Consider the following 24,789-nt stretch of genomic DNA (forward strand, 5'->3'; position numbering starts at 1 on the left):
AAGATTAAAATTCGAAGATCTGCTTTGTTGCAAAAATAACACTAAAAAAGCGAAATTTTAAATTGGGCTTATTGTGTCACCCTCTTGACTCTCTGTCCAAAATAGTAATAATAATAATAATAATAAAATTATTCTTAGAGCTCTCTTAAGTACACCAGAGAAGTGAATAAATTTTTTTTTTAAAGGATATGAACAGTGGATTGCCCCGGTCTCTTGCAAAGCATTTCTGTACTTGGCATCATATATGCATACGCTTGTGGTGTTGTAAGCTCACAGTTCTTGCTGTCAAAGCTGTGCTCTTTCTAGATTAGTTATGCTCTCCTGAGGAGTTTGACTATGCACAGTGATCAGCCTGGGAATCTTCACAATGTTCTTGTTCTGTCAACACAGAAATGAGATGTATCAAAAGGTCATTTCCGGCACCCTCTATCTCTGCTTAGTGCTCGAATAAAAATGCAGCAGTATGCTTTTCTTTTTATTTTGTCGAAGCCATTTCTCCTTTTCTTCTTCTCTTAAAAACACACAGGTCTGTAAAGGAGGAGGAGAAAAACGAGGGGGGAGGTCGGGGTAAATGTCACCGTGCGTGATCAAACTGACTCTTTGAGATAAGTTTAGGTCAGACCCTGCATCCGTTTGGTCATACACATGGAATTTTCCACTTACCACAGGTCTGAGACAAGCTTCTGCACAACCAAGTCCTTTGGTAGTGAATTATAAGACGATGCATTACAGAACTATAAGATTCATAATTGGTAGTGGTACAGCACAATATGCATTACATTACATTACATTACATTTATTCAGCAGACGCTTTTATCCAAAGCGACGTACAAAAGTGCGAATCATGGTCATTGGACAACTACAAAACACAGGTTCAATAAGGTACAATACTCATTTCGCACAGCTATTTCTAGCCAAGAACGCAGTTCAGTTCACGCAGTGAATTACCAATTACCGGACGTTTTCTCTCAGTTTTGTAACTGGTAATGCAGGCTGTTCTGCACTACCGGCCCCATGCGCTGTAAAAAAAACAATAAATAAAAAACAAAAAGGACGGCCATGTCTTTCAAGACCATACAGACGAGAAATGTACGACGTTGCAAGAAAATAGAATAAAACGAAGAACCAATCGGGAAGTGAAGGTGTTAACTGGGGTCAACATCTCCCCCTCTGTTCAGCAAGCACTGCTTCTGAGTTTACATGGGTCCATAACTCTAATTTTTCTTTGCGACGGTTGATTAGCAACCCCCCCCCCCCTAACCCTACCCCCCCCCCCCCCACACACACACACACAACGTCTGGTGGATTCGTGCGCTATTTTTACAGGTGTACTTGTGGTGAATGTCTCGTTTTCAAGCGGAGCGTTCGTTTTAAAGCCTATTAAAAGCCTGTGAACAGGGTTGTTTGAGAGCGCTACGTTTGTGTGAGTGCGCTGGGGAACGGCCTTCCAGATGTGCCTTTCTTGACTTCTTTTCTCTTCTTGAGGCCTGGCCAGACGAACGGATTTCTCTTTTTCAGATGTGTGAAAAAAAGTCACGAAAGGACAGATGAGAGCAGAGCTTTGCCCCTGAATGACTTTCGGCGAGAGCCTCGTTCAACTGAAGGGCGCCCCCAAATTCAGACACTGCGGCTAACGTCGATCACCGAGGGACTGCACTAGTAGAATGCATCCTCATTGCGCATATGAACCATGGCAGACTGTTCACTGGAAACAGTGTGTCCTAAAGCATTGTGGGTATGGTTGTCGGGGGGGGGGGGGGGTTATGGGATTATATTACCTGCCTGATATTCTGTGTAACAGTGAAGATGGAGGGGGGGCTTGGAGATGAAGAGAGCTCTGGGTACTGCTAGGCCGTTGGAGTAAAACGGAAGTCACTGTCGTGCCCATGGAACCAACTTTAAATGATGCATGCTGTATGACTCTTCTCATTTCTTTTATTTGACCTTCTCTTCTCTTTTCTTCACTCCTGGTCCTGCCTCCTAGTTTGACTTGCTCTCTGACCTAGCCTATGCTTACTGTATGAACTGGACTTACTGTGTTCATGGCTATGAATAACTGTAACATAATGAGCATTGTATCTTATCGGACCTGTGTTCTGTAGTTGTTCTGATGACCTTTGATATGCACTTATTGCATTTCACTTTGGATGAAAGCGTCTGCCCAATAAATGTAATGTAATGTAAGGCTTCTCTTCTCTTCCTCATCTCTCCTTCTTGGTCTCACATCTCTCTCGCAGCTGCGTCGAGTGGAATTGGCGTGTTTGCTCGCCAGGTTCACTCCCAAGATGAGGTATGGCATCCTGGCCAGGTAGTCACGCCTGTGTCGAGAGGGCTGCGGGTTCAAGTCCAGAGTGGGACACTGTCACCGTATTCTTAAGGCAAGGCGTTCATTCACTTGAAAAGGCCAACGGCCCTCTTTAGTCACAGTTATTCATTTATACTCTTCAATGTGTCATGCTGATTTTTTTTTGGATAGCAAACCCCTCAACTCCTTTCGCTTTCAAAATGTGAACTCCGAAATCGTTCGCCGCCTGGGCTATTTGTGAATCGTCAAAGCCAAAAGAACGTCCACTCACTTCAATTTAGCAAGTTGTCTGGCAAATAAAAATAAAGGTGGGGGAAACGCCTCGGAATCGTACGAGAAGCAGAAAGGAAGTGAGGAAACATGAGGTAACGGTTCATTTCGGTATTTCCGCGTGTGGTGTCACCGTAGATGTATGCAAAGCGAGGTGCCGAGGAAGCTTGGCGTCCTTCGTTAAGCCAAAGTATAATACCATTCAGATAACTAAGTTAGGATAACTGAAGGTTATAAAAAAAAGTTTAGTCCTCTCAAGTTAAAATGGCAGTTGATATGTACGCGTCAAGGTCGCTTGAACTTAAAATGGTTGAGCTGAAATGGCGCAGAAAAGTAAAGTATGTTTATTTGACCCGTGCAGCTATTTTTTATTTCGTATGAATAATGTGAATAAATAAATCGGAGAATCAAGTTGAAATAGCAAGCGATCGTTCGTTACATTAAGAGCTCAAAACGCAGCAGTGAAAACTTCTTTTTAATCACGACGGCTTTTTCAGCTTGATTGAAAAAAAAAAGTGGAAACAACGGTTATTTTAAAGCAGCAGGGAGTCGAATGCTTTTAAGTTAAACAAGTTTGACATTTTTTGTCGCAGTGTTCTTGAGAATAATTACTTGATTGTATTTTTACTTGAACATGCGACTGCATATATGCACTCAGAATGTGTCCCTGGAGGAGGGTGATCATAAAATCGGACAAGAACAGTTTTTTTTTTTTTTGTTATGCCTTTTAATTTCGCTTAATTAAGTTCTGGGTCTTACCGACCGTATAAAAAGCTGAAGTCTGTCTTACCGAGCGCTGTCCGAGAGATCTTTGGGCCTTCGAAGAATTGTGTAGCAGCAGACAAGATTATGTGTGAGAACTGTGGGTTAATTCAGGGGCTCTTTGCACTACCATGACCATAATGTCCTGATGAACGCATTGAGGACTCTGAAGTGAAGGGGTTTTTTTTTTTTTTTTTGAAGCGACAAAGGTCTGTTCTCATGGCAACAGCTGTCATAGGAACAAGTGTATTAAGAGGCCTGTTGCTTGCATCAGGTTGAGTCCTGGTTGCATCCCCCCCCCCCCCCTTTAAATGATTTTCCCATGTGAATGCAGGTGGGTCTGCAGGCAAGGCTGTTGTCGGACGATGGTCGTTTGTGATTGGTGCATTCCCGGTGGGTGTGGCCTGTTCCTTCATGCCCCTCCCACAGTGCAGGGTGCTAATGTACCTGCTCACACGCGTGTGCGGTATGTCAGGCGCCTCGTTCGGCACGCAGAGGGGCATTGTGGGACCTTCCTTGGCGGCGCCCGCCGTGCGGTCTGATGCAACGGTCGGCAACTCGGCGGCAGCCCGCTGAAACGCCATCGCCGCCATCACCGTGTCGCCACAGCAGGTGTGATGGGCTGGTTACGCCTCATACCCCCCAACGCCCCAACCACCCCAACCCCCCAATGCACTCAGCCTCACAGGACAGGCTGGGGTGAGCACTGCAATCCAGAGCAATAACCACCCCCCCCCCTCCCCCCCACCACCACAACATCAGGGGTCCTGTAAGGCAGAGGTCGTAAAACTTTATTCGTACGCTCTCAGAGCAAAGGGTTCCTAAAGGCTCCTCTGTGGAGGAACCCTGTCTATCTGCTGCAGGGTTCTCTGTCGGGCAAAATAGCTGAGTCTGGAAGCTTTCACACATTTTTCACACCCACCGTCGAGAGTTCCGTAAAGAACTAAAAAAAAAAACAACGGTTCCCCTATGAAGATTAGCCCTTTTTTTTCTGAGAGCGTATGCTGGCTGTCTCAGCATAGTTACCAAGAACTTTACCAGAGTCCTGCCAAGGGTCAACAGGGGCAGTAACAACGGGAGCCGGGATGATTCTAAGGGCCCGGACTGACAGGGGCCCTCAAAAAAAAAGGTTCTTGAGGCAGAACTGTTCTGTCCATTTTCGTCAACTTTTTCCACTGAATGCTTTCGTCCTGCTCGCATGGACACGTCAGTACACAATCAAGGGTCTGGTGTTTCATTCACCTCTAAACACTGTTAATTCAGCTCTTAACAGATAACATTTGGTGGATGTATAAGATAAGCTAAAATAAGATATACTTTTATTGAACCCCGTGGGATAATTTGTCCTCTGCATTTGACCCATCCTAGTTACTTAGGAGCAGTGGGCAGCCGCAGTGCAGCGCCCGGGGACCAGCTCCAGCTCTGAGGCCAGTGCCTTGGTCAAGGGCACCTGCAGGAGCACACCTAACATGCATGTCTTTGAATGTGGGAGGAAACCGGAGTACCCAGAAGTAAACCCACGCAAAACACCGGGAGAACATTCAAGCTCCACTGTTGTTGAATTACCACTGTTAGAGCTGAATTACTACTGTTAGAGTCGAACTAACACCGTTAGAGATGAATTAACACCGGACATTTAACTGTGTGGTCTCCGTGCGCAGAAACGAGTGCTTGAGAAATTACCCACTTTCCCCTCCTCCGAAACCTCTCACTTCAGTTTTGCTCAGCTTCGGAGTGCGTAGTGTCAGAAATAAACGCGGGCTCGCCAGCGCGAGGAGCGGGTGTGAACGCGGTCCTGCGCCGCGTCTTTATCTTATTTATATATTTTTTTTTAGCCGCAAGCTTGTCAGCCGCACTGCAGTCTTCGAGCGTTAGGCCCACAGATTGTGCCGCTGCCAGTAAGCGCTTCACCAGATCCGCGCACAGCACGTAAAATCGCAACTGTCAGACCACGTTAACTGACGCAAGCGGATCCCGCATGCAGTCTCAATCACCTAGGAGCCCTTTAACCCTATAAGGTGGAGGCTTTTACAAATACAGTATGTAGTTAGAACGTTCCTAACTGGCCGTTCTAATTCTTGCGTAACAGTCACTTGGTAATTGAAAGCAGTGTTCAGAATTATAGAACACTGACTAAGAATTTTGAAACAAACATTCTAAAAAACCGTGCTCTTCAAAGGATAAAAATAATCAATGGGTGGGCAAAGAAGGAATTAGATTTTTAAAATCATTTTGAAATCATCAGTAGTTTGGCAAAACGTAATCTCTCTAACCATTCGACAACCTGACACTGGCAGGATTGTTTCATCACACCCAACGATCATTCTGTTGATGTGACAGACAGGACGAGTGAGACAGCTAGAACATACCAATGTCACTGTGAAAACCATCCCCCCTGGTGAGCATGATCTCAATTTTGACGAGAGGTGACCATCAGAGCTCTTCACGAGCTAGCCAACGTTAAATCGTTGTGCTAAAATGTTGAATGGTGCTGATGTTGAACTGATGATATATAGTGCCCACACTTGTAAAGCACAAGCATTCACTAGTTATTCACAATACAAAATAATTAGGTTCTTATTTGCAGGCGTCATCACCGTTACAGGTGACACACCTGGTTGCTGACCTCCAGCAACACCTTTTCCCACGTTTGCACTCCAGCGAATCTAGAAGGTTGCCGGCTTTCTCCCAGGTGCGTGGCAAACAGTAGGTGGTGGTGCGTGCCTTTTCGGTTTTTTAATTTTTAATTTTTAAATATTCATCGATATATATAATTTGTTATTACAGGCATTTGGTCAATGCCAGCAAACTACTGCAGATGGCAATGTTGTATAGTACTTCATACTATTTTCCCCCCCCTTTTTAAAAAATCAAAGGCCATTGAAGGCCGTCCGATAAAGGACGCGTGGGTTGTTCATAAACATGTATGAGGTCGGCGGAACTGATAAATGGGCGTTTTGTTCCTGCTATTTTGTTACTGGGTTGGTTGAAGGGCGCATAAATCCGCTGTTTTAAATCCCAGTAGTGAATTTACTCCCGACGCCCGAACAGCACGCGCCTCGCTGCTGCAGAGAACGTAAACAGCAAAGTAGGCTGAGAATAGTAAACCGCTTTTTGACAGCCGCCGAAACTTCCCCGCTTCGCCCGCGTGCCTTCTGCTCGCCGCGGGCTGACAGAACGTCCGCGTGATAAATCACTCCGGCTTAACATTTGCCTCCGTGTATCTGCCTCGCGCAGCCTGCTCAGTGAGTCTCGTGGATGCTGATGGGCAATCATACGGAGGCAATAGCGCTAGCCTTCAAAACCATAAGGAGTTATGTGTATGAGAAGCCTGATACTTTTGGTCATGCAGATGAATGAATTGTTTTGACGCATGTCCAACTTGGTGTACACTGGAGCATTACTCTTGTGCGGTGTAGTCTTAATGAATCAAATAAATTTCTGTCTCGCATACCAATACGAACCTGTGTTTGATTTCACAGTACCTTGAGAAATACGCAACTGCTGAAAATACTGGGGGTAAAAAAAACAGAAATACATAACTGCGTTTTATAACGGATAAAATTGTACTTTTATGAAAATTAGTGTGCGCGCGCGTGCGCGTTGTACATGAAAATAAAATCAATAAAATAACCCGTAGACCAGGGGCAGGATTGCTTAAGACTACTTGGCCTCTGGGGATTGGCTCGCGAAGGCAGTCTACCTGGTGCTCTAATTGGGCCTTACAGAAGGGCTGCTTCTGATTGGCTGCCAGCAGCCGGAGGAAATGTGGCTGAGAATTGATCTCGCAGCTGTTTGCAGACATCAGGGAATGAGAGAAGTAAATAACTCCTCCCTAGCACGCACGCACGCACACACACAAACACACGCACATGCGCACACACACACACAAACACACACATGCATGCACATACATGCACGCACGCATGCATGCATACACGCACGCATGCACACACACGCATATGCACGCACACACACCCAACCACACACACATGCACACCTGCACACACACACACACACAAGCACACACACACACACACACGTATGCACGTACATGCACACGCACGCATACAAGCACATACACGCACGCATGCACACATGCACATGCACACACACACAAACACACGCACACACACATGCATGCATACACACGCGCATGCATACACACACACGCATTCACACTCACACGCACACACACACACAGACACACATAAGCGTGCACCCACACAAAGAGTGAAAAGTAAATGATAAAAATGATCTTCGATGAGGAGTGCCCCACAGAGTGGTGATAGTTAGTCCAAGTACAGTCTGAAGAGATGAGTCTTCAGGCCATGGTGGAAGATGGAGGGAGTGGTTCGTAGAGGAACAGGTAGTTTGTTCCACCACAGGGGAGCTGGGGTGGAGAAGCTCTTATCACAGAAGTAGGCTGACTGGAGGAAGTGTCATTAGAATTTGAATAACGGATTTAGTTTCTTGAAGAGAAAGAGTTGTGTGGGGTGGGTGGGGGGTTGATAAAAATTGACCTTGGGTCAGGAATTCTCCGCTGTTGAAGAAAAGACCATTTATGGAAGTCACAAAAAATAAAAATGAATAAATATTTCCAGCTGACCTGGGTCAAATACGTATTTATTTTGGCTTCAAATATTTTTCTGTGCTCTGTTGATCTTGCCTGGTGTGATTGAGCCTGCCAATATGACCAGAAGGCGGGGTTTGCACTTTTTTGAGAGTATTTCATTGGTTCCAATACACCAGGCAGGATCAGTAAAGCTTAGAAAAGCGTTTGAATCCTAAACAAATAGGTATTTGACCCAGGTCTGATATCCAAATGCCTGAGGTGAATTGCTGGTCGATCGTGTGAGTCTCACACAATGCGGAGAGCGTCAGGGCACATTAGCCTCTGAGGCGCGAGCCGCTAAATCCAGCTCCGTCGTCTCTTGTTATTTTAAATTCGGCCCGCATTCCATGAAGCCGTTAAATCCACTGGCCGTTTCAGCTGTGAGAGAGCGAGAGAGAGAGATTCTTAATTAAACCGTTAGGAAGTGAAATATTTGGACAACGTGCTCGGGCTGCGTTTCCACAGGTTGAGCTGTCGCTTATAAATGTATTTGCTCGCGACCACAAAATTTTTTTTTTAAAAAGATGCGATTTCATTCACGGTTGTTTTGTATGTCACTCGCACACACACCTGTTATGAGATGGCTTTCAGTCCAAGGTGCACTGAGGCGTGGGTGAAAGTATACCGAAGCTATAAATTAAAATACCACCTCGTGTTTTTTGGGGCAGTGTACTCGTTTTCATACCCCCAGAGATCTACCTTTAAACAATTTGTAAGTTGATGGCAACAGCGCAGGTAAAATAAAATAGAATCTGATCTCCGACAATAACAGGGAGTATCACTGATTTGGGGCGGTTGAAGTGGGGAGGGTGGGGGGCTGGGGTGGGGTGCGGTGTCAGATGAGGTAGAGAAAAAGAGAGGGAATTGTGAAGTGGACATTGTTTTTTTAATTTAATCTGGTTGGATGACAGCTGCCATTCCAATCTGCCCATGAGAGGCACAGCTGAGAGAGAAACGCTCTGCGATGAAAATAACATCAGCTATTAGCCTTTAAAGGGCTGTCTGCGCCAGCGCTGCCCAGAAAGGTCCAGCGACGGGGGAGGATGTGGCGGGGGGATGTGGGCGGTGTTGAGTCCAGGACGCGCTGGATAAGGTCATCCATCCATCCATCCATCCATCCATCCATCCACTCCCTCACACTGCTGTCTTACTGACGAGCCGTTACCCATGGTGCACTGCAACACCAATCAGTCTGATGGCAGGAAGACAGCCCAGGATGCACTTCACTCAGCCAGAGCTGAGCCCTTACCCAGGATGCACTTCACTCAGCCAGAGCTGAGCCCTTACCCAGGATGCACTTCACTCAGCCAGAGATGAGCCCTTACCCATGATGCACTTCACTCAGCCAGAGCTGAGCCCTTACCCAGGATGCACTTCACTCAGCCAGAGCTGAGCCCTTACCCAGGATGCACTTCACTCAGCCAGAGCTGAGCCCTTACCCAGGATGCACTTTTCTCAACCAGAGCGACATAGAAGGGGCCGACATAGCTCAGGAGGTAAGACCGATTGTCTGGCAGTCGGAGGGTTGCCGGTTCAACACTTCCCAACACGCCCTGCGCGTGTTGAAGTGTCCTTGAGCAAGACGCCTAACCCCTAACTGCTCTGGCGAATGAGAGGCATCAATTGTAAAGTGCTTTGGATAAAAGCGCTATATAAATGCAGTCCATTTACCATTTACCAGAGCTGAGCCCTTATCCAGGATGCACTTTACTCAGCCAGAGCTGAGCCCTTACCCATGATGCACTTCACTCAGCCAGAGCTGAGCCCTTATCCAGGATGCACTTTACTCAGCCAGAGCTGAGCCCTTACCCATGATGCACTTCACTCAGCCAGAGATGAGCCCTTACCCAGGATGCGGTTCACCAGGCACCAGCAACACGAGTGGTCAGGTGTGGAAGTTGGAGATCTTGTTAACAAAGTCTCCACGGTGACAATTCTGCCACACAGTGGCCGTACGGAGAATTGCGGCCAAATTCTTTCATCAGAGTATTACCGCCAGGGTTATTCTGACCGCTGGGCCTTTTTCAGGAGCTGACCTCTGCCTCCCACACTGTCGCCCCGTGGCGATGTCCCGTGCATGTCAGAGGGCAGTGGGGTGCCGCATTGCTTAAATCCGACCTGTCTCCAACAGGGGTCCCCCGCAGGTAATCACAGTGACCTTTTGACCTTTGACCTCTCCGCGTCCAAGAAGGCGTTCCGCGACCTCACCGAGTCACCGGAATGGGTCCTAAACGGAATCAAGGACAAACGGTGGCGCGGCCGGTGGGGGGGGGGAGCGGCGGGGGGGGCCGAGGCGAAGGTCGCCTTCAGCGCCGGAGGATTTATGGGCAAATTTGCATAGCCCCCCTCCCCCCCCCGCGCATAAAACAAATCCATCAGTAAATAAATACAGTGGAGGGGACTCGTGAAAGATTAGACTAAAGCCAAATGGAGAAACTGACTCACCGACGCCTGATTAGATTGATGCACAGTAATGTGCACAGAATGATAATATCATAAATATTTTTCATATAATAAAGCTGAGATACTCTGAGTGTGAAAGGGAAGATGGGTAGGCTGTGGTGTTGTGAGGCTAACGCGCTCGCTAACCTTGCGTATCTCGTTCCTGGACATGCTTCGGGAACCTGGCGGTTTCGGGATCTATTCAGTGCGTTTAAAATAAAAAAAACAGTACTTAATGCACAGCAATCATGAATGCTACTACAGCAGGCTGGTTCATACATGTATGAGAGAGAGAGAGAGAGAGAGAGAGAGAGATGAGGATAGGAGGATACAGATAATGTGTGTGTGTGTGTGCGCGTGTGTGCGTGCGTGCATGTTTGTGTGAATGTGTGTGTATGTGTGTGTGCTTGTGTTTGTGTGTGCGTTTTTGTGAATGTGTGTGTGTGTGTGTGTGCGTGTGTTTGTGTGTGCGTTTTTGTGAATGTGTGTGCATGTGTGTGTGTGTGTACGTGCGTGTGGTACGTGCGGTACAGATCGTGAGAGAGATGAGCGAGGAAAGAAGGAGAAATAGAAGAAGGAAGGAAGTAGACAGGAAGTCAGGAGTGGGCGAGAAAGAGGGGGAAAGAGGAAGTGATGGGAGGAAGTGATGTCAGGGGGCGGGTGCACGCCGGGGTAATTCGAGTGCTTGTAGCAATGCTGTCACTGATGTCCTCTGAGGGCAGCAGTATAACTGCCCCTCTGTAAGGGGGGGGGGCAGTGGGGGGGGGGTTATATCCACGCATGACTCGTGGGATGGGGGTGCGGTGGGGGCCGGGGGGTGCGGTGGGGGCCCTCTGTGTGGATGCTGCGGCGGGGGGCGCTTGTCTTAACCCCGCAAATTGTGTTCACAGCGATTACGGCGAAACAGCGCCGCTAATTACGGAAATTAATTACCGTTCGCCGCGAGTAACACGGATCCAGACGCCGCCCCCAGCACCTGCGCTGCTCTGCGCGGCGGCAGACTGCGGGGGGGGGGGGGACCTGTCATTATTGGGGGTGTTGAATCTGCAGGAGCAGTTCTGAGATGGAAGCCTTGCACCAAAGTTTGTGTGTGTGTGTATATATATGCGCGTGTGTGTTTGTGTATGTGTGCATGTGCCCCCCCTCTTTGCCTCTCTCTCTCTCTCTTTCTCTCTGTCTCTCGCCCCCCCCCTCTCTCTCTCTCTTTTCTCCTCTCTCTCTCACACACACACACACACACACAGTGTCAGAGTTCTCTCACCTCAATGAGCCTTGCAAAGTCGTTCTGCTGAACACCACCATTTTTCCAGCAGCCGACCAAATCTATCAGAAATCGTTCACTGGCCACGGGTAAAGGTGTTTTCATAAAACAAAAAAGAAATATAAAAACATATACTAGCAAAAGAAATGTGATCACCCAGATCACAGGGCATGGTGTGCCTGTATGGATTTTGGTTTAGTTATTTGTTCACCAACATTCCGTCTGTCTTGTTATATCATCTTGAGGGAAAAAAAGCACTTTTTGCAGCCCTGCTGCAGCGGTCCCTGTCTCTGGTCCTGGGGAGTCACAGGACCTGCTGGGGTCCCCAGCCCTGGTCTTGGAGAGCCACTAGTTCCGCTGAATTCTGTTGCAACGTAGCAATTAATCAATCAGCTATTTATTTGGCCGGTGCATGGTGAACTCAACACCGTAGTGTGTTCTGTACTATGCAAGCCACAGTTCAGCAGTATTCACTGGCGAGGAACAAGTTTGGTCATTTTTTAGCAAAAGTGAGTTTGTCGCAGAAACTGCTGGTTCAAACACTCCCGGTGACTGGTGTGTTATTGAATTGATTGCAGGTGAACGGTGACCTTGACGCTGTGTAATTTTCTTGGCGTAGTTTCGCTGGAGGGTGAGCTACAGGTCGTAACAGAAAGACAGAAATGATTTTTAGCTCGTGCATCAGACGCCATCAACCTGGGGAGGGTGCTGGTCAAGGCGCCAGGGAAACGCAGGATGCTTCAGCTCCGTGTGATCTCGTCCGGTTTCGTGCAGAAGGATGACACGAAGAAGCGTCATCGGGTGTCTATTTCCATAAGTGCGGCACCAAAATCATCGCTGTTCATTTTTGTGATGGCATTTCATCAGCAGAGGGGCCTGTGAAAATGATCCCCCCCCCACCCCCGTTTGAGATGTGAGTAACGTTGCCGTTGCCGTGCAGGCAAACTGCTGAACGGGTTCTTGGGTGTAATGCAGTGTAATCCTAATTAAGCCATCTGTCAAAATGCCAACGAGCAATTCAGCTGCAGAAGTGGTTGCCAGTGCTGCAATCAATCTTGCGTCCCGTGTCAGAGTCGCCGTTTGAGCCGTTAAAATCGGCTCGCAGCTTTGTTTCTCTTTGAACGGCTCTTAACGGCATACGTCACGGTAGTCTGGGGAAATCGAGCCTCACACCACCTATAGCGTATTTTTCTCAAGACAAAGGGAATGGAGCGTTCAGTATTACCGAATATATTTTTCATTTCTGTGCGTGATTTTCCAAGAGCCGTAACATAAATATTTTTTCATAATTCAGAGGGATCATAGATCTCCGGTCGTAACCTGGGAATGCCCTTTGCTACTGCGGGCTTCTGTGCGAAGGCTCAGCGGTTGATGTCTCGCGATCTGTGTCGTCACACGTGCACCCTTTTAAAATAAATAAATAAATAAATAAATCTGTGTAATTCGAGATTGGAATCGACTCGGCTGCCAGTTACACCTTGAGTCAGTGGCGCGCGAGCGACAAGGCGGTGGAATACCCTGACGGTAACTGTCACATTTCACCTGCAGTGCGTTTCTCACCTGAACTCGGAGCGACGCGCTACCGTTTTCGTCATTTAAAAATGTCTTTTGCGGTGTTGCGTGACTTGACGGGGCGATGTCGAAATCGACGAAAAACCGTTGAAGGAGAAACTAGGAAGAAATGGTGAATCTTGCTGTAATGGGAAGGCCACGGAGAAAGTGTTATTTGCCACCCCTGTCAACGTGATCTCAGTCCGGAGGTGAAATGGAGATTGGATTCCCGAAGGCTACTGGCTGTTCTTGCTGTAGGAGAATATATTTCTCCATAGTTCAGGGTTTACAGCGATTTTGCTGCCCTTCATAGTGAAAAGAAAAGATGACTCAATACATTCTCTGCATTTTTTAAACAACAGGCTGCTTTCGAAAAGCTGCATAGCAAACCACAATATACACCATTATGCTTTATTATAGCTTTATCTTATTCCAAATTCAATTAAAAAATGAAGTCTGGTGGACTTCATGTAAGTTTATCTATTTTATATTTTCACATAGATATGACTTGAAAACAAAACAAAAAACATCACGCTTTGATTTTATTTGTGTTTTTCTTTGGGTATGGGCTGCATTCGTTGATTTTTGGTTGGCAGCTTGCATTAAAAAGTGTAGTATATTTCTGCTAAGTTTAATAATGAATGAACTCTGTGCCATTGTCCCTCAGGGGAAGTGTTCATGTCCTTCCTTTGTTTATAAAGTCTGTTTGAATCCTGATGGAAGGGTCTGATGGGTCAGTCCCACGGCTGTGAAGATATTCAATATTCATACAACCCTTTGCCAGCCCGTGAGTAAGGCGAGGAATCGTATGAATATTGAACATTGGGTTCAATATTGGATTGGATTCAACAAATATTAGAACATTTGATTTTTTTTTTTTTGTGCAGTTACAATGATTCTCAAGGCTCTGGCTGATGGGGGCCCTCAAAACATATTAGAACACTGGGTTTTCTGAGGTGGTGGGGCCCCACTATGGCTGGACGATATATTGCAGTGGTAATTATCGCGTGCAATAACGGTTGTCGCCACCGTGTGGCGTATCACCTTTCTTTTGTCTTCTTCTTTTTAATTACACCTGAAGCGTTACTAAACAGCTAAAGAGGCTGTGTAAAATGGTTCCGGAGAAAAACGTAACCGCTGTTACCTACTGGGTGTTGACAGCCGAGACAGCCAATCAGCAGCAAGGTCGCACAGCTTCCGTGTGGTCATGTGATGTGTTTCTGCCAATCGCGCGGAAGCTGCCAGGCCTTGCCGGCTGTCTTACGGTCAAGCAATAGGTGACGTTTTTTTTCTTCCGGAAAGCGTTTCACGCGGCCTCCAAGAACGTGGTTGTTTGCCATCGTGTCGGGCATAATTAAAGAGAAAAAGACAAAAAGAAAGGCAGTACGCCTCACGGTGGCGACGCCCGTTATTGCACGCGATAATTAACACTGCGATATATCGCCCAGCTGTTTAATGATCTTTTAGTTTTATATATATCTATTTTTAGAGTAGCCCCTTACAGTGACAGCCTGGAGCCTGGTTTAATTTCTTCTGTTTAAGTTTTAAATGAGAAATGTCCATCACTGCAAAAAAATGTTTTATTTAAACAAACTTTATTCCTTTCTGCGATAAATTCACGCCTCCGCGGGTACGGCTGGATTCGCGGGTCGTGGATGTGACTGCACACTGAGGGAGGGGCTGTTTGGAGTGGCGCGGTGGGTGGTGGTGGAGGGGGGGGGAGGGAGGGGAAGCACAGGTGGAAAGAAATACAAATGTCACTTATAGAGTTGGAGGGCTGTTTCAGGGGAGAAAAAATAAATAAATAAATAAATAAATAATGGTTTTTCTTTGGTCCTAAAAAAACATTTGCAGAGGTGCTGGGGAGAAGTGCTGGGGAGAGGTCAGGGGAGAGGTGCTGGGGAGAGGTCAGGGGCACGGCTCGTCTCTCCTGCTGCCGGTTTAAATGTGTTCTGATGAGCTGCACTGGCGAACGTCTTCATGCGAACAGATTTGTTTCCTGTTTGTTTTGTTGTTCTACCCCAGTGATCATAAATATGCGTGCATGTGTAGGATAAACTGAAACAGCTGGGCATATTGGGGTTTTTTTTGGGGGTGGGCGGTCTCTGCTTCACATTCTATTTCAGATTCTAAAACCACATAAAAAACAGCAGCTTGGAATTAAATATTGAAAAAAAACGTGGAGGATGAGACAGCCCTGGCTCTGTCTCCCTGGGCCAGGGACATTTTTATTTTTTTTAGTTTTTCTGGTTTTCGTCCTCTTTGTCCTTCTTGCGTCCAGTCGATCTCATTCCATCCCTATTTTGTGGGAAAAACTGGGGAAATTACTCTCTGAAGTAACTGACGTAAGAATGTTCACGTATTTGTGACCTCACACCTTAAAAGGGATAAGGTTGCCAGGGACCCCAGGCAGGGGCGGCACATGCGCCATGTCTCTCGAGAGAGAGAGAGAGAGAGAGAGAGAGAGAGGGAGAGAGAGAGAGAGAGAGAGAGAGCAGGGAGAGAGAGAGAGAGAGAGAGAGAGAGAGAGAGAGAGAGAGAGTGTAGCTTCGCAAAGGTCACGAAGTAGCATCGATTCGCGGATCTTATCCGCAATGTGCACAAAGCCCAGAGCCCTTGAAGTGACCCGAATACAAAACGAAAAAGAAGAAAGATAACCTGGGCACCTCGCAGCTCTCTCGCTGGATAAAAGGCATTACACTGCATTTTCAGCAGCACTGGACAGATGCTCTTTTCCGGAGTGAGATTACGTTTCCCCACAACAATCCATTTAAACGGCTTTTTGCCAAAGCGGTTCAGGTCACGTTCCTCGCCTAACTGCACAGTGGGGCCCCCCCACCCCCCCCCGTCAGGAACTGAACACCGGAGACGGTCCCTGGGATAAACACTCTGTGTAGTCCTGTGGGGCCACAGTCATCCCCTAGGGCCACAGTCGACGCCTAGGGCCACAGTCGTCCCCTAGGGCCACAGTCGATGCCTAGGGCCACAGTCGTCCCCTAGGGCCACAGTCGATACCTAGGGCCACAGTCGTCCCCTAGGGCCACAGTCGACCCCTAGGGCCACAGTCGTCCCCTAGGGCCACAGCCGTCCCCTAGGGCCACAGCTGTGCTTTAGGGTGGCTGTGTGTTTGTGGGGTGTGTGTGTGTGTGTGTGCATGTATGTGTGTGTGTGTGCATGTATGTGTGTGCTTGTGTTCCGTGTGCAGACAGGCGCGGGGACGCACCGCCGGCAGGCTGCACACCTGTAGAGAGCGTGTGGCAGGTACGGTGCTGCGGGGCGTCGCTGCTTAATCACGGGCGAGCAGAGCTCCGTCTCACCTCTGAGTTTCAGGTGAGAGCCGTTCGCCGACCCCCATGACTCACGCACCACCCGTCGCCCGGGTAACGGTGAAGAACAAAAGGAAATGATAATAACCACACAAACAGGGAGCGCTGTTAGACGTGCATTATTTACCAGAGACATCAAACACAGAAAATGTTCGGGCTATTTTTTCTTTTTGATGCCCGCAGGATATTGATACTTTCTTTTACTTCTACTAAAAAAAAAAATGTTTTTGCTGATCTTAAGAAAGCCGTGAAGAAGACTGACACATAATGATGGGGGAGCTGACTCAGGAAACCCATACTGGGCGGAACTGTCAATCGCTTACCTGAGCCAATGAAAAAAGGCTTTGCTCTTCATAACAGGACACAGAGGGATTGCTTGACACCAGTGAGTCACTAGTAGCACGTGGTAGCTCCGCCCATTTTCTGAGGTCATGAGGTCAGGTCCTCCGTCTACATCTTGTACGATAAAGTGAAAACTCTGCTATAGAGAACTGCCTCTTAAACTTTTTAATATGGGGACCCAAATTAGAAATTTAGTACCTTTCAGGGACCCTTCCAATAAACATACTAGCACAGCCTAGTGGAGTACGGACTCATTTCGGGACCCACCTCAGAAAACTGTTGGTTGGAGTGCACTGGATTGGGTTTATCTGTTCCTCTGTCACTTTACTGTCAGTGTGCGGATAAATACTTTTAAGAACCATGATGCACAGCAGATTAACACAGCTCCGCAGTCCGTTATCTGAGAATCTCTGAATTCGGCATACGGGTTCAGATGCGTCCTTCAGCGATGCCGTGTAAATGGATTTTCACAGACAGTATTTCAATGTGGCTATAGGCTTAAAAGGAAAGCGTGCCAGCGATCTAAGACTCGCTTGAAGGGCGCGTCGGACTGTACTCTGAAGATCGTATCTTTTAGGTTAATTGGAGCATGGAAATGTATTGTAGTTCTGTGAGTGTTCATCTGAACCTTGAGCATCTGCAACTGAGACTCAGGGAAGAATTGTATCGTCGGACCTCACAGGCACATGGCGAACAAAGAACCCCGAGGAGATGGTTTTAATCGCGTGTCCAAACAAATGCTTCACCTGGATTTACCTGGACATTTTGTTTTCTCAGGTAATAGCTGTGGCCAGCTCTTGTCCCTGGAGCTTTGCGGCAGTTCGGCCATGTTTTGCGGTCAGTTGGGGAAAGCTAACTGCATAGCCAGCTGCTTTATGTCTACGTCTACATGCCCACCCCCCCTCCCCCCCTCCCCAGACAGCCATCCAGCGTTTACACTACTGCACCCGGGGGAGGGCTTGTTTATTGGCAAGGTGGTCAGAGCTGGCTGGGAGACATCCCAGAATGCACCTGGCACTCCTCACTGCCGTGAGCACGCTGCAGGAGGCAGGTGGCACTGATTCAATCTGACCACAGCGTGTGCTGCCGTTAAATCTGTGGCAGAGATTTTATAGCCTTTATTTTTTTGATTCATTGTTTGTGCATTTAAATGGTTTTGCTGACCGTCTGAAGTCATGAAGACGCACAAAAATAAACGGTACACGTCTAAGTGCGGCAACCCAAAGTTTCGAAGTTATACTATGGATATTTTTATTTATTTTCCCGACATACATATACGATTATACTATATAAGTTGTATTTAAAATTAAAAAAAAAAGAGAAAAATAGCTTTTACCAAATCGAAACCCGGCGGAAAAGTAATAAAAAGCTGCGAGACGTTCTGCGAGGCGAAACAGACATCATCTGTGCCGAGTCCCCCGAGCATCATGGGCACAATATAACATTTACAGGCCGATCCTCAAACGGATAAAAACCGATCCTAAAACCACACGCCGCCTTCCTACTCTTTTTATTTTCCATTTCACACTCGCAGTTTGCAGCTCACCTGGGGGGCCCCACCTGGGGCGGGCGGGGGGGTGGGGGTGGCTCCCCGGAGACGTCTGTGGAGCAAGGTGGCAGATTTTTGTTCTTTTAACGACAGCAAGTCTCTCACTCTCAGATGAGTCTGTGTTGTAAATGACATGTTCAATTTCAGGACAAAATGTTTAATTTCACCCCCCCCCCCCCCATTATTGTGGACAGTTCATCCACACCCTTCACCCCCTGCACCCCCTTGACAATTTGTAACCAGTCCTGACAATTTACAGTTTCATATGCACATTGAAATTAAACAACAGAATATTACAACAACAAAAAAAACATGTTCTTCCCTGTGCACAGACCCCCCCACCCAATACCCCCGACATAGCGGGCCCCATCCCCTTCTGAAATAACTAAGCTATATCTGCTGTCCCCTCTTGACCGAATGAAAACTCGCCAACATTTTGTTGTTTTTGAGGAAGGATGTAGCCAATGGGAATGAGCGTTCAGGCCCCAGACACCCGCTGCATGGGACAGACTTGGCTGGAATACTAAGTACATTACGCAATAGTGCTGCAAATTCTGAAATTAGGCCGAAAAATTATCTTTCCTATTCCGCCACGAAAATGACAAAGGCGCTTTTTTTCTCGCTGGGCCAACCCCGATAAGCCATTGCTGAGTGGTGACTCTGCGTTTTAATTAAGCCGTTAGCGTCGTAAGGGCTGTTTCAAAGACCAGTTGCGCTGAATTTGCACCAGGAAGCTGTTTTCTTATCTTAAAATTTTTATTTATTTATTTATTTATTTATTTATTTATTTATTTAAAAAAGGTCAGCAGTTGGTAGAACTTTTCAAGGAACATCGGAATTTTACCCAGGGAATGTGAGCTGTTGTATTGCACAGGGTATCCTACTTTATAGCTACAAAGTTTTCTTTCTCTAGTTGACGTCGTATTTAAGCTCCTACAACTAAAAAAAATGTTATTGTATCCACGGATGAGATGTTTAGCTTCAATTTTTTTAGTAATATCCAGCCCTATAGATGGATATGTATAATGAGAATTCACTCTTAAAGGTTAGTATGAGTGCTTTGTCTTGTCCTGTTTTTTTATTCAATTATTGGTAACCCAGCCTCTGCGACCTGTCAAGCTTTCTGGGGTAACCGTTAATGTTACCGGACGAGTGATTCCTTACATCCGGAGCGGCAGCCGTCGTTTGTCATTTCGTGAAAGGACAGAGCGGTTGACATTTTGTAAAAAGCCGTTAATCGCCCCCGCTGTGAGCTGCGGTGCACTACGGCATCGGGGAGGGAGAATGGGCTCGTTGCCTCGGCAATAATGAACCGAGACGCGCGTGTCGCCGCCATGCGCACGCGCACACACGCGCTGCATTTACGAGCGGATTTTAAACTGATTAACAGCCCGTATCGATTTCTATATTGATATATTTATAGACTGCGCCAACCTGACGAAATGGGAAGCGCCATATAAATGCTATATGTTCCCCTGTGCTCTATAGTGATTGCTGATTAGGTTTTTTTTTCTTCTTTTTATAGGTATTGATGACTTAGCCTTTTAAAGTGAGCATTGTATGGATGTAAATTATTTTTAGAACTTCATATGTCTACTCCTTTATCATTTTTTCCCCCTCAGATGTAGCCAACAAGCATCTGAAAGAGGGCTCCCCTGAAGGCAAGAATGTAATTTCAACACCGGTGTTGCATCTGTTTAAAATATAGCCTACACTTCACAACTCTAACAGTATTCTTTAGACAAACACACATGCTGTTGAACTGTCCCAAACAGACACAAAACCGAGTGTGCAGAAGGCATTCGAACGTCATACAGTATGTTACATTCTGTCGTCTCTGTTTAGAAACTGGTATAACTTTCACAAAGCCGTTTTCTACGTGGTTAAATTACTGTAAGACTTGTAAGAATTTCAGTGTGTAAACTTCCATCCATCCATTGTCTATACCAGCTTATTCGTGGTCAGAGTCGCAGGGGTGCTGGAGCCTATCCCAGCATGCATTAGGTGAGAGGCAGGAAAACGGGAATTGCAGCACCCCCTCTACAGTAACAGCACCCCCTCTACAGTAATGTTTTCCAGCAGCTTAGCGTGTCTCTCCCTGCCTCCCGCAGGTAGACCAGCGGCTCCCTGTGGACGGATGCCTGGAAGCGCTTCAGTTAGGCTGCCATTACCACCCTGCAGGTGCTACTGAGGTGTGTGTGTGTGTGTGTGTGTGTGTGTGTGAGAGAGAGAGAGGTGTGTGTGTGTGTGTGTGTGAGAGAGAGAGAGAGAGAGAGTGTGTGTGTGTGTGTGTGTGTGTGTGTGTGTGAGAGAGAGAGTGTTGTGTGTGTGAGGAAGAGAGAGAGAGGAGAGAGGTGTGTGTGTGTGTGTGAGAGAGAGAGAGGGGGGGTGTAGAGAGAGAGAGAGTGTGTGTGTGTGTGTGTGTGAGAGAGAGAGAGAGAGAGTGTGTGTGTGTGTGTGTGAGAGAGAGAGAGAGAGAGTGTGGGTGTGTGTGTGTATTGTCTGTAATCACTGTCAGAAGCCACAGAGAGAATAGCACAGACAGTCAGAAACACGCTGTGGTGTGCTAAACCGCTTTAGCAGATTTGTGCTTTTACTGTTTACTTTTTATTTCTGTTTTTCTTTGCCCAAAACCTGGCAGACCCCTGCGGTCACACCACTCCCCCCTCCTCCACCCCCCCATCCCCCCACCGCCCAAATAAAAAACACTTTTCTCCCAGAGTCCATTGCGCTTTGGAGTTTCTTCTCACTGCCTGATTTGCTTGCACCTGGAGGGCAAATGCAGCCATTTTTTATCACTCAAAAAAAACCAAAAATAAAAATAACAAGCGCAGCACTGTAATTCATACACAGCTCAGACCTACTGTGGAACAGGAGGGAGGGAGAGAAGGTGTATATGTATATTTACACAGAGGTGCTTTGGCTGCTTCTGTGATCCTTCATTTCCTGATTTTTTACATATTTTTTTTTTATTGAGAGGCAGTGCTTGAGTTTTAATCCCACGTAAAAAGGTTTTAATCCCACGGGCCCCTTGCAGGTGTTTATTTCAGTGCTCCTTTTGCTATGACTCAGGAAAATTTTCCTCTCGGTTTTGCTTTTGTTAAAAATCAATGTAGTTTCACATTTTCGCTGACGGTATGCTTTCGTCTCAGCATAGCTTACATTACGACTTTAGAAGACATTACAGATCACGCATCCCTTCACACAGTGGGATATTTCAGTGGACGAAGGGCAGTGCATGAAGGGTAGCCTACGTCAGGGCACCGCTTGAGATTCGAACCCGCAGCCACCCGCAGCCTTAGACACTCACAGAATGTTGCGCCAGGTGGTGATGTCTTCCCTCTGAAACCAGAAAATAATTTTTCGGTGCAGATGCTGTATGTATTTAGCTGGTTACATTCCAGGCAAAGTGGTCCCTCCGCTACATGTAGGAAAAAGATTAACTTTTTTTTTTTTGCATTAAGCCCACAATGTTTCTCAAAAGGGCTTGGAGAGGTTTAATTTTTAATGCTTGCGGTAGTTTATGCTTTCAGCCCTCGCGGTCTTATAAGAATTGTGCAAATACAGGGGACTTTGAGTCACTGTAAACCGCAGGCAAGCTTTCCTCTGCCCTTTTTTTGTGAATTTTCATCCTGGCGAACATCGTGCATGCACCTGCTCACGCTCAGAGGAACAGATCCAGGTAATTACCAGCGCTACACCCCCACACATCCAGTATTCTCCAGGTCACCTGCCCGCGTACCACACCTCTCCTGATTCGGTGTTTAAGCAAATCCGACTTCTGGGGGCTGCTGGGTGGCCTGTCCCGCTAAGGCACTTGTACTCAGTGCAGTGACAGGCACCGCGTTCTGGTACTGAATCTTAACAGCCCCGACCCTGACCCACCCCACCCTGCTCTGCCCCCACCGGAGGTAACAGCAGCCGGCAGCCCCACAAGGTTTACCTGGGACGGCCACCTCAGTCACCTGGGCCGGTTCTGCCTTGACGTGCGAGGTGGCAGCGTAGTATAATGGCTAAGGAGTTGGTCTTGTAACCTAAAGGTTGCAGGTTCGATTCCCCGGTAGGACACTGCCGTTGTATCCTTGAGCAAGGTACTTAACCTGCATTGCTTCAGTATATATCCAGCTGTATAATTGGATATAATGTAAGTCGCTCTGGATAAGAGGTGTCTGCTAAATACCTCTAAACTAAACTAAACGTGCATTCCGTAGATCTCCGTGATGGTCCTTTCCCCGGGCCATGTTACACGTAACAAACACCAGGGTAAAAGTGTTTGTCAGGTTTAGTCCACAAGCGTTCAAACCAAACACAAGGGACGAGCGTGGGAGACATGTATAAAATAACATTCTAAAAATACAGCTATTTCATGAGTCGGCATGATTTAGTGAACTCCAGCAAATACCTCGTCCTGGTGGCCAGATTCTTTAAAAATCAGACTTATCTTTTGCACTCCATCCATTAAGTCAATCAAGTTGCTCGCTCAAGGATACAGTGGCAGTGTCTGCCCTGGGAAGCAAACCTGCAACCTTTCAGTAAAAAGTCAAGTTCCTTATACAATATACTCCATCCCGCAAATGGCTTTTTTGCCAGATGTTTTGAGAGGAAAACAATTCTGGGCTCTTCATTAAATGCAATTTCCAACATAAACTCATTATTTCTTGTGGTAGGAATACCTAGCGTTACGAAAAGTTTAATTAGCCGAGGCGAATGTTTCATTCAGCGAGTACAAATGACTTGCTGAGCTCACTGCTCAGTGGGATTGTTTGTTTGGGCTCGCTCAATATAGCCGTGAGATTGTCTTTAACTTTCCCTGTTTCCCTTCAAACCCCCAAACCATATTTTTCCTAGTAGGAAAAAAATCACCGCGTCAGTGAAATGCGGTCAAACAGAATATATTCTCATTGTGGTTTACCTATGAACCGAGCAAAAAAAAAAAAAACTGTCTTTTTAAACGGGAGGCGGAATTAATGAATTCCATTGACTGTTTAAATCAGATACCCCCTCCCCATTTAATCGGTCCAACCCTAAACCTCTCACTTCCTTTCTATGTCCGTCGACTCCAGTGGAAGGACAGTGAGCTTCGCCTGTCATCGCCCTTTTGTTAAATAAGGCTGTATTCCACGAGGAACCGCCGTACTCCAGACTGCTTGCGCCTTTCGCGAGAGCAACCCTGCCGCTTAGATGGATACAGATAGCCTTCGTGTCGTCTCAGCTTCGAAAATAAAATAAATGTTTTTGGTGCATGCGCTTTTAAACGTGCGCCTTGTTTTACTTTATTATTTTTTTTACTCTTCATTTAATATTTTCTTTGAAAAAACAACAACCACAACGTAAAACTGCGGTCTCATAACGCTGCCTCACGGTACGATACTAGCTCTGAAACACCTGCACCGAAGACCGACCAACCTTCGCCTGAACCAAGACTGCTTCGACTTCGCATTCCGGAGGATTTGACTGGTGTACGACAGCGTCACATATCTCATATCTAAAAGGTACGTTTAAGAGAGTATATTTGCGTATTTTCTGCGTTTGTTTCGAACTGCCCATCCGTCCTTACGGGGTCCGGCTTGATTGCAGTTGTCAGCGTGAATGTGAAGTATACTGCAGACCTTTGTTCAGTGTAATGTGAAGGGAATGAACAGCTGCTTTTGCTGATATTTAATGGTATGTGTGCAACCCATAGGCTATATAATATTTTCCAGGTTGATGCCGTGTTAGCGGTGACACGCAATTGCACAGACTGTAGTAGATTCCGTTAGTGTGTGTATTTGAATATTCTGCACGTTCTGATGAAGCCATATGTGAGACGTTAGAATTCCGATTACAACTATCTTGTATCATCCCCTCTGTGTCGCTGTAGCCTGTACAAGTATCGTTTTTACTTCATAAGAAATGGACAGGCTTACATTCAGCAATTTTCCTATACCCTCTCTGAACACCCTTATAAAACCCCTATCTTTTAATCCTCGACTAAAAGCGATGTCTGATGGCCTTTTTAATTATTCAAACTTGCGCTTTTAACGTTGCGCGCGCGTGATACTTGCAGCACGCCTGACACAAAGCTTCCTGACTGGGGCGTTTAGCGCGAGCTGGCTTTCAGACTCGACCCTTCTGCGCAATGTAAAATAACTGGGGGGGAAAAAAAGCTAAAGAGCTTCCAGTTCAATCGGACGCTGGCCAAAGGGTAACAGGCTATCCCGATGGACGTGACCCGATGGAAATGAATAAGGATTCCGTTTTGAGAAGCCCCATTTAATCAATGGGCGGAGCTTCAATGGAAGAACCCGTTCGGTTTATGCTGCGTAGGTCAAGGTTTAGAAGTCAGGTAGAAGACTGACAGTGAGCCCCTCTTACCGAGACTGCCGC

At 46.8% G+C, this 24,789-nt stretch overlaps 1 protein-coding gene across 2 annotated transcripts in view; it reads left to right on the plus strand.

The window, feature by feature from the left end:
• Window positions 1-23,420: 23,420 nt before the first annotated feature.
• LOC135251316 (neurocan core protein-like) overlaps window positions 23,421-24,789 on the plus strand; it is a 73,708-nt gene continuing 72,339 nt past the window's right edge. The window contains exon 1 of one of the 2 annotated variants that reach the window (XM_064328647.1): window positions 23,421-23,915. The gene's annotated coding sequence lies outside the window, so the exon portion shown is untranslated. The remainder of the gene's footprint in view (window positions 23,916-24,789) is intronic. The other variant, XM_064328646.1, reaches the window with a different exon arrangement.

Source organism: Anguilla rostrata, chromosome 3, assembly GCF_018555375.3.
Source record: "Anguilla rostrata isolate EN2019 chromosome 3, ASM1855537v3, whole genome shotgun sequence".
In the NCBI taxonomy this organism is placed as follows: Eukaryota; Metazoa; Chordata; class Actinopteri; order Anguilliformes; family Anguillidae; genus Anguilla; species Anguilla rostrata.